At 42.8% G+C, this 13,156-nt stretch overlaps 1 long non-coding RNA gene and 1 pseudogene across 1 annotated transcript; one reads left to right on the top strand and one right to left on the bottom strand.

The window, feature by feature from the left end:
* Nucleotides 1-204: 204 nt before the first annotated feature.
* Nucleotides 205-9,132, bottom strand: LOC123459342. The gene is made up of 3 exons (XR_006636235.1): nucleotides 8,580-9,132; nucleotides 7,884-7,973; nucleotides 205-224 (listed from the first exon to the last, which is right to left on the bottom strand). It is a non-coding gene; the product is annotated as an uncharacterized LOC123459342 (long non-coding RNA).
* A 946-nt stretch (nucleotides 9,133-10,078) lies between these two features.
* LOC101594607 lies at nucleotides 10,079-12,276 on the top strand (annotated as a pseudogene).
* The last annotated feature ends 880 nt before the right edge of the window (nucleotides 12,277-13,156 follow it).

Raw genomic sequence — 13,156 nt, 5'->3', positions numbered from 1 at the left:
TAGTGGATAGAGGCCCTGGCATGCCCATACACTCACTCTGTTCCTCTCTTTCTCTCTGTATCTTTCTTCTTGAAAATAAATAAACAAACAAATAAATAAATAAAATATTTTTAAAGAGAAAAATTTTATATTTGAGATTATCAGGTAAGATTAAAAGCTTACTTTGATACCACCAAGATCCATCCTGTTGGCCATTCTGGGAGGTGATTTTGTCTTGTTCTATTCTAGTATACAAAGGGGAGAAAGTATTAAGAGAGGTGAGTGGGAGGCAACAAGTTTGACATGCTTGTCCACCAGGTTCTTGGAGACAGATATATAGTGAGAATTATGTTGATGTCCCTGGTAGTAGATGACAGCAATCAGTTTTCCTTCCCAGGCTTCCTGTAACAACTTGTGTATGAAAGCACCATTCTGAATTGAGGTGTAACACTGAGTGAAGAACCCTTGTTCTTGCCAAATGGCTGCATTTGAGTGTATTATATTATGTGCACATTTTGAATCTCTCTCTATATTAACTATTTTATCTTTGGCTACCAGGAGAGCTCTGGAAAAGCTATGAGCTCAGCCTGCTGGAAAGTTGTGGATGAGGGAAGGGAATGGGATTCTATAATGGTGGCAGGGTGGTACTGGGTGTTAGGAAGTGGCACTAGTTGGACAATAGCATAGCCAGTTTTTCTTTCTTTTGAAGAGCTTCCATCTATGAGCCAATTAGGGGCAATGCGGATGGGATCATCTAAGAGTTGCTAAAAGAGTTGGAGAGTAGTACAGAAGAACAGGAGTGAGAAGGAGGTAAATCAGTGCTTATAGTATCAGGAGGAAGGAGGGTAACTGGGTTTATGGTCATGCATCTGTGAAATGAAATGTTGAGTGGATAACTTAAACTCAGAAGGAGTAAGTGAGAGAAAGGTTTTGTGGCTAAGGAATTCACTAAGGTTATGACAGGACCTGAAGGGGGCAGGTGATGGTTAGTGTGTTAGATTTGGGTATTAATGTGGCTGCTACTGCTAGAAGTTGTAACCACTGAGACCAACCATTTAAGACAAGATCTAGCTGCTTAGAATCATATGTTATGGGTTGAATTGTATTTCTTTCTGCTTGCCCCAAAAGGGCCAGGGACTGTCCCCCATCTGTGTGCAAATAGAGGTGAAATGGCTTTGATGGATTCTGGAGATAAAGGTCTGAAGATTGGGATAGGTTTAGTTTGAGTTTGTTGAATGGAAATAAGAGGGCTGGAGAGATGGCTTAGTGATTCAGTGCTTGCCTGTGAAGCCTAAGGACCCTGGTTCAAGGCTCGTTTCCCCAGGACCCACGTTAGCCCAATGCACAAGGGGGTGCATATGTCTGGAGTTCATTTGTAGTGGCTGGAAGCCCTGGTGTGCCCTATTTCACTTCCTCTCTCTCTCTCTCAATCTCTCTCTCTCTCTGTGTGTGTGTGTCTGCTGCTCTCAAATAAATAAAAATAAACAAAAATGAAAAAAGAGAAGTGAGAGAGGTTAGGGGATCATCAAGGTTGCTTCTAGTCACCTCATAAAGGGGTTTTGCTTTGAGGGAGAAGTTGGGGATCCATATTTGAAAGAAGTTTACTAATTCCAGGAAATATAAGAGCTATGTTTTAGTACTGGGGAATGGTAAGTTTTGGATTAAAGGTATTTGGTGGGAGGGAATACATCTCACTTTAGGAGTGAGAGTGATTCTGAGATAAATAATAGAGGAAGGGACAAGTTGGGCCTTATCTTTGGTTGCCTGGTAACCTCAAGCAGAGAGAGAGTTAATGAGGATAGTTATAGTAGACAGCTTTAGGATGCTGGAATGAACTTCCAAAACAATCACAGCTGTGCAGGAAGGAAATTTATTTGAAGCTTATAGATCCAGGGGTAAGTTCCATAATGGTATAAAAGAAGAGAAAAAAAAAAAAAAAAGCAAAAAGCAAGAGCAAAAACCTGGCAGCCTAAAGGCCATTGTCAAGGCTCTTGATTTCTCACCAGGAATAGATGGTAAGAGTCTATTGCTGAAGACTCCACATTCTTGGGCTGCAAGGTTACTGAGAAATAAAGCTGGAGTTGAGCTAAAAACCTCCTCCCTGTGGACCAGCTGACAGAAAGTGAGAAAAAGTTATGCTTCATGCAGCCTTATGGGAGAGAGAAGTCCTCAGTGGAGATAAACAACAGTGGACACTAAAAGCCTTAAGTTTGGCCATCCAGGCCAAATGAGCCAACAGGTGCAACTGTGGCATGCCTGCAGTGGGGCAAACCAACCACTCACTAACTGAACTGGAGGCTCACTCCATGGGAGGGAATACATGCCTGGTACTGAAAACCCTAATCAAAAGTCGATGTATGACAGGGGAGGTTATGAGCCCTAGGGGTGTAAAACCTGCTGTTGTATGGCTAAATGCAATTATATTATTATATTATTATGACCACCAAACTGCCTAGTAAGCACTTTTCTTAATGTCCATACCCATATATTAATGCTACTCTCTGGTAGCCCTTGCATATGCCTGGTATATCTAAACATTATTGGGTCTCCCACTGAAAACCACAGTCCATCTTCCAGTGGCTTTTCTAGCCTATCAGGCTCATCACATACTGCCTATATGACACATCTCAGCAGTGGCTACTGGAACTATGTGCACTTCTTAACCACTCCAAACTTGTTTTTTTTATTCTTTTGAAACCAATACCAGTTGGGCAAGATGCAGCCACATTCTTAATTCAGAAACTAAATAAATCATGACCTTGAAAAGCAAGATCTTTCTTTTCAGATTGCTTCTCAAAAGAATTTACATTCTTACGATTCAGTCTTTCTGGGGTGGGATCACCTCAGACATTCTCTCCATTGCTTTATTGTAAAGCAGCTGGACCATCTTCATTCCAAATGCTAATGCACTTGACAGTAGCAACTGCAGTAAGTAGTCTTTGTGCCAGTAAAGTTTAAACTTGTTTGAGTTTTTCCAACTTAAAATTTGTATCTCTCAGTCCTACATCTTTATAGAAGCACATCAGTCCATCACAAATTTAACCTTGATCAAACTCTCTGGTTATAGGTAGCAGAATGCAGCCAGTCCCAAGTAGCCCAGTTCCAGTGAAGTCCTCTGTAGCCTATGCCAAGCCTCCAAATAATTCTCTCTGCACTTAGCATTTTCAAACTCTCACTACAATAGTCCATAAAACATGGCTTACTTCTCTGGAAGGCATCTGTAGTTGCAAATAGCAAGTCCATGCCCATTCCTCCCCCCGCCAAAAAGAAAAGTTCCAAAAGACCAAAATACAAATGGTCAAATTCATCTCAACAACTCCCACTCCTTGGTAACAGTTGTGTAGTAGACAGCTTCACGTTGCTGGGATGACCTTCCAAACCAGGCAGAGTCATAACTCTGTGTTATGGAGGAAGGAAATTTATTTGAAACTTACAGATCCATGGTATTGCAGTCAGGTTTGCATTGCTGGCAGAAATCACCCAATCAAGTACAGCTTTTGGGGAAAAAATGATTTATTTTGGCTTAAAGACTTGAGAAGAAAATCCATGATGACAAGAGAAAATAATGGCATGAGCAGAGGGTGAACATCACCCCCTGGCCAATATAAGGTGGACAACAGCAACAGGAGAGTGTGCCAAACACCAGCAAAGGGAAACTGGTTATAATACTCACAAGCCCACTCCCCAACAATACACTGCCTCCAATGAAGTTTTCTAGGATGGCGAGTAGCCTAGCTAGAGGGGTGTAATTGAAACTGCAGAGACATGTTGCTGGTTAGAGTTATCAGACTTGAAGACTTGTCCCTGGCTAGAGTTGTTGGACTTGGAACTACACAGTTTGGTGTTTGCCCTGTTTAAATCATGTATTGCTTGAGTATTTCTTTGCTTTGTCCATTGCCATCTTTTGCAGTGTGAATGTTTATTCTGTGCCATTATGGGTTTTTGAGGTTATTTTTTGGTACTATGTCTCAGTTAAAAGATCTTGGACTATGGGGATGTTTGAACATCATTAGGATTGACAAAAAGTATGAGGACTTTTAAAGTTGGACTGAATGCATTGCATTTTCTCTCACGTATGGCTATCACTTTATGGGGGCCGGGGGTGGAATGTGGTGGTTTGATTCATGTGTCCCCTATAAACTTATATGTTCTGAATGCTAGGTTTTCCAGCTGATGGAGATTTGGGAATTAATACCGCCTGTAAGCAGTGTGTTGGGGACAGGTTTATGGGTATTATAGCCAGTGTCCCCTTGCCACTGTTTGGCACATTCTCCTGTTCTTATTGTGCACCTTATGTGGGCTAAGGAGTGATGTCCATCCTCTGCACATACCATCATTTTCCTTGCCATCATGGAGCTTCCCCCTTGAGTCTGTAAGTCAAAACCAACCTCCTTTTTTCCACAAGCTGCTCTTCATGATTTCTATCAGCAATGCGAACATGACTGCAACAAATAACCATAAGCCCACCCCCAACAACATACTGTCCCAGAAGTAGTTAATTCCCAAATCTCCATCAGCAGGGAACCTATCATTCAGAACATCTAAATTTCTGGGGGACACCTCAATCAACCACCACATAGGGGATGTTCAATAATGGCAAAAAAAGGAAAGAAAGAAAGAGAAAAAGAAAAAGGAAAAGGAAAGGAAAACCCACCACCAAGAGCAGAAACCCAGCAGCCAAACGACAGAGAATTGAGGCAGAACTCAAGCACTTTGCAACAATATTTAGACTGAAATTCCAAATGCACCCCCACACCTTAGGGCTGGGCCCTAAGATCTGCCCATTGTGATACTCTCTCCAGCCAGGTAGCTGGAAATCCAAGAAGCATTAATAGAACTGAATCTATTGGGGACATCCATTCAAACAATCACAATAGAAGAGTGCAGTCAAAAGCAGAGGGACTACAGAGAAACAAATCATCTACATATTGGAGTAAGGTGTTAGGATGCAGATCTAAAGTGGTGAGGTCTAATTGTAGGGCCTGGCTAAAGAAATGAGGTCTGTCTCAAAGCTCTTGAGGCAAAACTTTCCAGGTGAGTTGTGAATAGCAGTGTCAGGATCAGTCCATGTAAAAGCAGAGACACTGAGAGATGGGACACAGAAGAATAGTAAAAAAGGCATATTTTAGGTCAATAAGACTGTGAAGTGTGTAGTGCTTAGGGGAATGAGAGAAAGCAAGGTACAGGGGTTAGGATAGGTTGGGATTATTTTGCATAGGTCTTGGACAAAGCAAAAGAGGCCATAGGGGTTTGGGGCTGGTAAAATTGGGGTGCTTATGAGGCAAATTGGTAGGAATGAGAAATCTAGACATTAGAAGCTGAGTTATTATGGATTTGAATCCTCTTCATCCCTTTGAGGACTTTGGGTATTGGAGAACAGAAATAAAAGAGTGGGGGTCTTTTAAGGTGGTAACTATGGATGAGTGGTGGCTATCAACTGATGAGTTATCTGTATCCCATACTAGCGAATTTACTTGGGGCAAAAGAGGGTGTTTGGGAGAGACAGTCTTATCATGAAGTGGATGGACAGCCCTGGAGAGTAAAATTCATATGGAAATTTAAAGATGGAAGGAACAGTGAGGCTTAAATATTTTAAGTAGGTCTCTTCCCACAAGTGGGGTGGGAGAGGAGGGGAGTACTATGAATGAATTAGGTTTCCAAAAGTACAGTATAAAGGCAGAGTCATTTTGGGTATTTGTTTAGTTCTCTTTATGCCCATGAGAGAAGTGGGAGCTGGGTGGGGATATTGGGAGAATCCCCCAATACTCTGGGAATAATGAAAGAGAAGACCCAGTGTCAGTTAGAAATGAGATCTTTCTGTCAAACACTGTCCTAATTATGCTAAGTTCATGGGACTCGCCTATGGTGGCAGAGAATATTAAGCCCAGACCTCATTCCATCAGTGGTAGCCAATTAAGAGAATCTTGTGGTTCAATGCGCTCTTTGGGTAGGGGCAACCCACCTGAGGATAATACATTTCCCAATATCCCATTGTCCACAATTGGGACAAGGCTTGGTAGAAGGCCTGGAACTGGGACATTTGTTTATCTGAAGTCCTGCTGCTGGGCAACAGGAACAGTTTCTAGGCAGTGTCTGGGACTGTAGGCCTGCTCTCAGTGACTGACCTGTTTTAGGCTGAGGGCTTATGGTGGATGGTATTTAAGTTTTAAATATTTTTCTTTCTCTCATTTGGATTAAAAGCTATCCTTCAGGGGAAGTGGAGTACAGATGGGTGTATTTAGTAACCATGACTGGAAGATGAGCCATAAAAGGGAGGGATTTTCATTAGGCTTTTGCATTATTTCCCCTATTTTATCATAATTTACCTGACTGGGCATTTTTTTTATGCACATTAGGAGGCAAGAGATCATATGATCTCTTCTTTGGATGTCAGGGTAGCTCAGTTGATAATTCCAATTTGGGTCCTTAAGTAGAACATCCTGCTGGCCTATTGGGTTATTCTGGTTTTGATGATGAAAAGCATGATGAGTAGCAGCCTGCAAGATAGGAGTCTTTTCCTCAGGGGTAAGAGTGGAAGTTAAGACATAGTAATGTCAGACCAGGTTAAATGATTGGCCTGAGTGGGTCATAAAATTTCTTCTTAAAATTGGAGGATTTTCTGAAAAACTCCCAATAGTTATTCTATCTGGGACATGTCCATTATGGAAAAGGGGACATGTACTCACATTGGACCATGCATTCTTGAAACCTCTAAGGAAGAATGCAAGGGAGGGCCAGGGTGAAGGTGAGCAAGTGAGAAGTGGGAAGGCATTGGGATTGGGGTGGAATAAGGAAGTAACGGTGGGTAGATTTTAGAAATTCAGGAATTGGAGGGAATCTGTGTAAAGAAGCCGAAGCTGAGACTGGGGTGAGAGTAGGAGTGTTTGGGGTTTCATGGGGGTTGCAACACACAGAAGCAGTGGCAGGAGAGGACTGGAGGTGGAGGTGAGACTTGTGGGTCTGGTTGTGAGAAGGGAGGGGTGGGGTGGTGTCAGAGGAAGGAGTTGTTGCTGGGAGAGCAGAGGGGGAAGAGGGGTTTGACAGGGGGAGGTTCATCAGCCAGGTCTGGGTCTGAGAAAGGGACTGGGGAGCTTGACAGTGGGTCTTGATCTGAAAGAACCTGATAAGTAGAAATTGAAGAGCATAGAGAGGAATGGGTTTGGAGATACATAAGGCTTGGAGGTATGAACTTTCTGACTATTTGCCACAGTTCTGGAGAAAGCTTTGAAGATCCCACAAGATTTCAGGGTCAAAATATCCCAATTTCCAGCCAGTGATTTTGACTACTTAGAATATGCTGAGGCCAGATCTGAGTGGAAAGTTATACAAGATGGGAACTTTTGATGTCTGATTTTATGCCCCTTTTATAAAGACTTTTTTTAAATGAGGCAGGTAAATGGACTATATATTGGAATGGATTGATTATTACCCATTTTGGTGTTTTAGATATGGGCTAAGACAAAGTGTCCGAAGTACTTTCTTGGAGTTCTTTCAAGTGTTCCATAAGAAGGAACTCCCCAAAAGATACCTCCTTATTGGCTTAAGGACTTTTGGAGGTGTGTCTTCTGGTGTCAGCACCAGGTGATGTGGATCTTCTACAGTTGAGAGATTGGGAATGCACGTGAATCTCTGCTGAAGTCTGGAGATGCGATCCGCTGAGACTAACTTTGTCTCTGAGACAAAGGTTGTTCAAAACATTGTCTGGGAGTCCTTTTAGGTGTCCTTGTGAAGAAACTGCTTGAAAGACACCTCCTTTGGCCTAATGCCTGGCTTAAGACCATTTGGAAATGTGAATCTCCTGCAGTTAGGAGACTGGACAATTACCCCCCCCCCACCCGCCCCATAGGGTCTATATAATCAAAGTCCCAGTCACACACTCATGTTCTGGGAAAAGGTTGCCTTACCTAAAACTCCTTGGGTTGGGGTGGTAAATGAAGATTTTGGGCCAGGTTTGGTCATTGCTCCAGAAGCAGTGAGTGGAGGCCTCTCTTATGCTGTATATAAAGAGAAAAGAAGGAGAAGGAAGAGTTTACCCTTCAAACCTTGGATGGCAGAGTGGCTCTTGGAGGTGAAAGGGAGTCACGCAGCTGCCGGATTCTCAACCTCTCTGTAGTGCACATGGACACTGTTGGGACTACTCAACTCCTAACTCAAGTCAGCCTAGTGAATCCCCTTCTATAATACACATGCATTCCACTGGGCCTGTACCTATAGGGAACCCTGTCTAATACAGCATGGTATATATCTCCCAGTCAAAAAGTGTTACTTTTAACTGTTACTTTTTCTTTAAAATAAAATTAACTCAAATGCAGCATGGACTTCTGTGTATAACGCAAATAATCTAATGAGACTATGTGTGTGTACATGTGTGAGTATGCATGCTGCCCTCAATATGTAAGTTTTTGATGTGAAAGGCAAGGATGATTTTTATTTATTTCCCTATATCTACAATTTAAGTTGAGGTAAAATATAAGGAACATAAAAATGCCTATTTCTGCTATCATGTAATATAATTTCCCATCATGAATATCGTAAAAACGCTAAAGGAAGCTAGGACATCACACTCTAGCTTTGGACAGCTAATATCTTACCACCCTTACCCTGGTGTACAAGAGTGTCCTTGCTGCACCCCCCGCAGGCACACAGGGGTGGGCAGGCAGTCATTGCAGTGCCACAGGCAGAATCAGAGATGAAGGAAGGGAATCACAGACAGCCCGAGCCCGACCTGAGCTGCAACAGTGTTCCCAAGAGTCCTGCGCATCCGCAGGCCAAGGGTGGGCTTCGGGGTCCCCCAGCTCTGACCTCCGGGGGTGCGCTGGGCAGTATGCTTGCCAAAAAGTCACCGTGGAAGAGCCTCTGGGGACGTCCTCTCTAGTCGCTTGTGGGGACACTGACCTCGTACCGACCTCTGGACAGCGCTTCTCTTCATTGTGGTGCAGAGGAACAGTGATGGAGGGCTTAGGAAAAGGCTTAGTCAAATATACAGACACTGGCCTCCCTTGGCATGAAGGAGAGCTGCAAGTGGAAGGTCCCCGAAATGATTTCTCAAATAGAAAAACTAAAAAACTATCACAGGCATTCTCTTCGCTACCGAAGCTGCGATGTTCCGGCGGGAGAGACGTTCACTTGATTGGAAAATGCACAGCACGGTGGGACTCGTTAAACCGGACGAGGCTCCCCTGCCAGTTCCCTGGCGTCTTCCCAGCGCGCTACTCGATTCCAAAGCCAGCCAGCCACTGCAAAACTAGTAACTCTGCTCTTTAATCAACTCACAGATCTGCTTAAAAAGTAGACATTTCTATCTAAAAGTAGAAAAAACAGGTTTGTATAGAAGGTATTTCTGTTATACAAGTATATTGCACAGCATGGGGGCAGGAACAAGTCCGGAAAGCTCTTCTCAACCACAGGCGCTTAAAACTGGGAGGGAAGAGGTCTACCACGTGGGGTCTGAGAGCTTCCATCTGTCTCTTTAATAACTTCTGTTGCTGGACCCTCCACCTGGCTCGGCTCAGATGATTCTTGTATCAAGGGCCTTCTGACTTGTTCTGACCCACCAGCCGGTTATTAATCACAAGTCCTGGAAATGGCCTGATGACAGTGAACTTGATAAACTCTGCAAAATCTAGGATCCTTCTCATGGAGCTGATCTGAAAGTAGCTGGTGGCCTTGAATGACACCCCCAGGGGCATGCCATCCACCACCACGCAGCCAGGGTTGATGGTGATCTTTCTGTAGGGGACCTTCACGGGGAAGCCCATTCTGATAGCTTCACCGAACTTGCAGCTAAAGAGGTCGTTGACCTGCTCTCTGAGCTGCCTGGCCTTTTCAACTTTTGATAGCCTTTCGTTATTGTCATCTGGAATTGGTCACCTGGATGATGTTAAGGTCTTCCACACCTGATACAGTAGTATTCAGAATGGGTGATGAATTTTTTTTCCGGGGCAGGCTTAGGAGGAGGAAGAGGAGCAGCAGCTCTCCTTGATGGCTGTCTTGAACATCTCAGGCTTCTTTTTTTTTTGGCTTTTGAGGTAGGGTCTCACTAGCCCAGGCTGACCTGGAATTCACTATGAAGTCTCAGGGCATCTCAGGCTTCTTAATGATGAACTTGATCTTGACCTTGTTTCGGAGGATCTTCTCCAGCCAGGGAATGCTGAACGTGGACGGTCTTGGGAATAGCACCCCTTCAGGCAGGCCCTCCACATAAAAAAAGTCTTCGGGGAAGGTCTCAAACAGCGCAAACGGCACCTTCACGGCTTGTTTCAGGTCCAGGGCCTCAAAGCATTTCTCACTGAAAAGATTTTCAACCTTCTGTTTCAGGTCAGTGATTTTGGCGTTCCAGGCCTAGAAGGAACACTCTCTTCCTCGAGGCTTTAAGGGAACATTGGAACCGTTGGTCTACATAGGAGTTCAAACAGTGGAGGTCTGAAGGTTGTTTATTACTGGGGCCTGGCACTCACTCTGTAGTCCCATGCTGCTCTCAAACAAACAGGGCAGCAAGCACCACCATGCCTGGCTAAACTTATCTCAATATGTGATTTTTAAACTGGAAGGCTGTTTCCTGCCATATGCATGATTCCTTACAGTACTGGGGATATAGCTTATTGAAAGGTTGAATCCTGGAGCATTTTTTCTTCTCCCATCCTCACTTACTAGTATCTTTGGTGTTTTTTAAAAGAGATTATTTCATTTAAAAAAAAAAAAAAACTGCCTTGTTTGCAAAGATGGCAATTGAGGTAATAAAAAAAAATTTCTCTTCCAAAGGGATGTGACGAAAGGCAGATACTAAATTTTTTTAAATATTTTTATTTATTTGCAAGCAGAGAGAGATAAAGAGAAGAGGGACAGCCTGAGAGAATATGAGCATGAGAGACGCAGCTGCACCAAATAACTCCAGATACATGCTTCACTTTATACATCAAGATTTACTTGGGAACTGGGGAATCTAACTCGGTTTTGCAGGCAAGTGCCTTAACCACTAGGCAATTTCTCCAGCCATAAAATACTTTTACTAATTACATAAAAATCAAGCACATATTAACAGAACTTGTCAGAAAGTAAATTTTTCTTTTTAGTACTTTCAAACATGTATGTAATGTATTTTAATCTTAGTGCCCCCAATTATCTTCTTAACCCTCAGCTCCTCCGTTTTAAAGCCTTCCCAATAAAAAGTAATTCACTATGGACTCTCAGGCTGGCTTCCAACTCAGAAGCAATCCATCTACCTCTGCCTCCCCAGTGCTGGGATTAAAGATGTGCACCATCAATGCCCAGAAGTGACTTTTTCTACAACGAAGAATTCACTGGTGAAATACCACTGTTTTATACTTGCAAATCTCTTTAATGTCTGACAACAGAAAGTTAAATTCTCACATTTGCCTTTTATTCAGTATGTTATAACAACACACACAGTGCATGTCAAACCTAGCATATATGAGACTCTAGGTTTGGTTCAAACCCCAGTACCACAAAAAACAACCATCAGACGGCTTTCCAGAAAACTGCTCTGTATACTCAGAAAAGAATTAAGAATGAAAAAGTGGAAAGGGTGTTGCCGCGCACACGCCTGAGCACACACGCGTGAGTGCACACGCAGTGGGGCATTTCCGCTTCCAGAGCACTGTCCGCTGAGCAGTGACACTGGCCCTGTTGCCTGTTGTCGTCGTGCCTGCCGCCCGCAAGGCCACCACTGGGGTTACTGTCCTTCGGGGACTGGGAGATACTGGGCATGAGTGGGCAAATGATTTTGCAGGTACCAGAAGTTCGCATATCAATATATCTGCCTGCACATGGCAATTATGCCTTCACCTTAAATATAAACAAGGCTAGGCCTTCCTGGTTTGATACTATTGGGCTTTCACCAGTTTCTCAGGAGGATGGATCTAAAATTAAACAGGTAGCAGAAAATGTAAAAGCCTTTATAGTTCAAGAGGTGAAGAATGGCATTCCTTCTAACAGGATTATTTTGGGAGAATTTTCTCAGGAGGAGCTTTATCTCTATGCAACGCAACAGAAAGGGGCGGGTGGCACTACACTCAGTTGTTGGTTTCCACTTTGATCTTCATTTACACAGGGTCCTATCTGTGGCATCAACAGAGACATTTCTATTCTCCAGTGTTGTGGAGATAGTGACTCTTTAGTTCCCTTAATGTTTAGTTCTCTGATTGTTGAAAAACTAAAAACACTAGTAAACTCAGTGAATGTAACCTTCAAAATGTCTGAAGGCATGATGCACAGTGTCAACAGAAAATGACAGCTGTCAAGCATTTTACCGATAAACTCCTCCCTCCAGTTGATTGACATCATTAACAGGCCTTGTGTAGATTACACCAGCATCCTTGTAGTAGACTATAGTATACACCTTTTCCCACATCTGATTCTTTTTTTTTTTTGTTCGAGGTAGGGTATCACTCTATCCCAGACTGACCTGGAATTCACTATGTAGTCTTAGGGTGGCCTTGAACTCACAGTGATCCTCCTACCTCTGCTGGGATTAAAGGCGTGTGCCACCACGCCTGGCTCTCATGTCTGATTTTTAAACTCCCTGATGTTTGCAGTGTTAAAATGATTTGCAAATATATGCCAATGAAACAGACCACATGATGCCTCCTCATTAGAAACTTATAATCTTTAAGTTTCTTTACATATATTTGTATAATATAATCTTGAACATACTAGTATTACAGTGAAACAGCTAGTTTCCTTTTCTCAAATGTAATTCAGCAGAACCCTGTAACCAGGGTTCTTATTACATCATTTGAAAATTAAAACCAAACATTACTTTATATATTGCAAATAACTATACTTTAGTCCAAATTCAGACCTCTGTAGTTATTAGAATCTTCAATACAGGTAATAATAATAACTAAATGGTTTTATTTTTCTGTAAACTGAAAAGTTAGATCATGTTCTGGTATGTTTAGAAATATTAAGACTGATTTAAAAATTAATTTCTAAAGTGATTAGGATTACTTATACAGTTTAAGCTTACAGACATTTAAAGCCAACTTACTGTAGAAGAACAATCTACTAGGAAAATTTGCTTTATTTGAGAGGGAGAAAGAGCGAGAGCGAGAGAGAGAGAGCGAGAGAGAGAGAGAGAGAGAGAGAGAGGGAGAGAGAAAGGGAGAGACAGAGAGAATGGGTGCACCAGGGCCTCCAACCACTGCAAATGAATTCC

Source organism: Jaculus jaculus, chromosome 3 (assembly GCF_020740685.1).
Source record: "Jaculus jaculus isolate mJacJac1 chromosome 3, mJacJac1.mat.Y.cur, whole genome shotgun sequence".
Lineage (NCBI taxonomy): Eukaryota > Metazoa > Chordata > Mammalia > Rodentia > Dipodidae > Jaculus > Jaculus jaculus.
This window is presented reverse-complemented; position numbering and strand designations above follow the sequence as displayed.